The following is a 2,990-nucleotide window of genomic DNA, read 5'->3' as shown; positions in this document are numbered from 1 at the left end:
AAATTTAAAGCTAAAAACCAAGAGAAAGTTTCGGGGGACCCACTTCCAATGGCGGATCAACGTACCCTCATGGATTATCTACGGCCCACCGTAGGTAATCTTAGCGCCGCTATCAATGCACCGAATGTCGATGCCAACAACTTCGAACTTCGGCCGCATTTGATCCAAATGCTTCAAAACTCCGCAACTTTCCACGGGCTTGCGGACGAAAATCCTCATTTACATATTACCAACTTTTTGGAAATATGTGATACTTTTCGGATCAACGGAGCATCAAATGACGCCATCCGCCTACGAATGTTTCCATTTTCATTAAAAGACCGAGCTAAGGCTTGGCTTAATACCCTCCCAATTGGTTCGGTAAACACCTGGGATGAACTAGCCCAAAAGTTTCTATATAATTATTTCCCTCCTGCTAAAACGGCTAAATTAATGACTGAAATTAATACATATTCACAAGAGGGCGGGGAATCCTTATATGGAACTTGGGAAAGGTTCAAGGAGCTACTAGGAAAGTGTCCTCATCATGGTCTTGCGGTTTGGCAACAAGTATCCATTTTCTACAATGGGTTGCTGCCACACACAAGACAAACACTTGAGTCTAGCTCTGGGGGACTTTTAGGTAATCGTCACCCAAATGAAATTTGTAATCAAATTGAGGAAATTGCTCAAACCAATTTTCAGTGGCACACTCCCCAAGGCACAAAATCTATTGCCCTGGGCACCCATAAGGTTGACGAGAGCACCTCTTTGCAAGCCCAAATCGAGGCCTTTTTTTCAAAAATCAAAAAGTTAGAAATGGCAAAAACGGCCTCGGTTATGGCTTGTGAAGGGTGTGTTGGGCCACATTAAAATTGGAGTTGTATGAAAGAAATGGATAATCAAACAGAAACGGTAAACTACATTGATAATAGACCTAGGCCGTCGGGTCCGCCAATGGGTACCTACAACCAAGGATGGCGTAACCACCCTAACCTTGGTTGGAGAGAACCCGGAAATGGTAATAACCAACAAAATCAAAACCGACGAACAAACTTTCAACAACCAAGAAACGAGTCGCAAAATTTCTCTCAACAACAACAAGGGGGACGAGAGAGGCTTGAGGACACCATCTCTCGCCTCTTCTCCGACACTGATAAGAAAAACTCGGATCGATTTCAACAACTGGAATCGAACTTTAGAAATCAACAAGCTAGTATTCAAAACATTGAAAAACAATTAAATCAACTAGCTCAAAATTTCTTCGAGAGACCACAAGGCGCATTACCCAGTAATACCGAAACCAACCCAAAGGCGCAAGTATATCTCATCGCGTTGAGAATCCGTACCGTAGGTCCCGAGGAGACTCCGATACCTCCAACCGATAAGAGCCCGTCTAACCAACCCGCAACTTCGCCGACACCTCAAAAAGAGACGACTCCTCACCCAAATCAAGAGCCTACCAAGACTCCTCCGGTACCGTACCCCGGTCGGTTACTTCGCCAAAAGACAGTAATTCACAAAAGTAAAAATTTACTAAAACAATTGCATGTTAATATTCCATTTGTCGAAGTCCTAACTCAAATGCCTAAATATTCAAAATTTATGACGGACTTCCTCACTCACAAAAGGAAAATCGAATCATTGCAATTAGTAAATTTAAGCGAAGAGTGTTCCGCCTTACTACTCAACAAACTCCCACAAAAGAAGATAGATCCCGGAAGTTTCACCATCCCTTGTTCAATTGGGGAATCACCCATACGCAATGCACTAGCCGATCTTGGGGCTAGCATCAACCTCATGCTCGCATCAATGTTCGACCGACTCGGCCTAGGGAAAACAAGCCCTACAAAAATGAGCATACAACTCGCCGATAGGTCTGTTAAATAGCCACAAGGTGTCGCTGAAAATCCATTGGTTAAAGTCGGAGACTTTGTCTTCCCAGCCGACTTTGTCATACTAGATATGGAGGAAGATACCGAAGTACCACTCATCTTAGGGAGGCCATTCCTAGTTACAGCCCACGCAGTGGTAGACATGAATGGGGGGACACTAACATTAAGGGTTGGTGCCAAGGAAATGAAGTTTGGAGTTGGAAAAAGAGTAGAAGATGATGACCCGGTCAACTACATGAAAGTCATAGACTCAAGTTTGGATGATGCTCTCCGATGGTGCAACATGGGATGCAAACCATCCCACTTGGGTAACATATGACTGGCTTTGGGTCTAGCCAAGGACCCTTATAAACTTGGCGCACCACGGAGGCATTCCGCGGAACTATCCTTAATTTAGTTTAGATTAACCTTTATGCTTTCTAGTTTAGTTTTAATTTTCAGGAATAAAACACACTCAGGATGGTGAAGGATACTAAGGGAAGCTTGAATCAACACCCCATGCACAAAAACAGAGCCTCCCGACAATTTTTCTTCATTACAGCAAGTTCAGCACGGGCCGTGCTCAGCCAACACGCCCCGTGCTCAATGATCTGCAGAAAAACGCCCAGTTCAGGTAACTGGACACGGGGCGTGTTCGTTGTACACGGCCCCGTGCCCAGCCTTCTGTTACTTTCTGTTACTGGCAATCAGAACACGGGGCCGTGCCTGGACACCACGGCCCGTGTCCAGATGCCCAGTAACATAAATTTTGTTTATAACACACCTTTTTACACATTCAATCAACCTAAAAACTTATTTTTGGGACACATTGAGGACAATGTGTAATTTAAGTGTGTAGGGGGGGGATGCTAAAACCTTGAATTTTGCAAGTCCTAATTACAAGCCTTACACAAAACTCTATTGGAACCGCTGAACACCCCAAATTTTTTCAAAAACTTTTCATTTTTTTTACTTGTCTTGGTTTAAATTGGGAATAAAAAGTTCTAAAAAGGTTATATTTTTACGAATTTACAACCGATAGCGTCGTGATAAAAAGAACCAACATAAGAAAATTATGAAACGACATGACAAATCTAGTTAAAATTTGATTATATATACTTGATCACATTAAAAACC

At 42.9% G+C, this 2,990-nt stretch overlaps 1 non-coding gene across 1 annotated transcript; it reads right to left on the bottom strand.

Moving 5' to 3' along the window:
• Positions 1 to 426: 426 nt before the first annotated feature.
• On the bottom strand, positions 427 to 533 carry LOC118486099. Its single transcript, XR_004877955.1, has one exon. It is a non-coding gene; the product is annotated as a small nucleolar RNA R71 (small nucleolar RNA).
• Between the last annotated feature and the right edge of the window lie 2,457 nt (positions 534 to 2,990).

The sequence above is a fragment of the Helianthus annuus genome, chromosome 13 (assembly GCF_002127325.2).
Source record: "Helianthus annuus cultivar XRQ/B chromosome 13, HanXRQr2.0-SUNRISE, whole genome shotgun sequence".
Classification (NCBI taxonomy): Eukaryota; Viridiplantae; Streptophyta; class Magnoliopsida; order Asterales; family Asteraceae; genus Helianthus; species Helianthus annuus.
The sequence above is the reverse complement of the archived record's forward strand: the minus strand, read 5'-3'. Positions and strand labels throughout refer to the sequence as shown.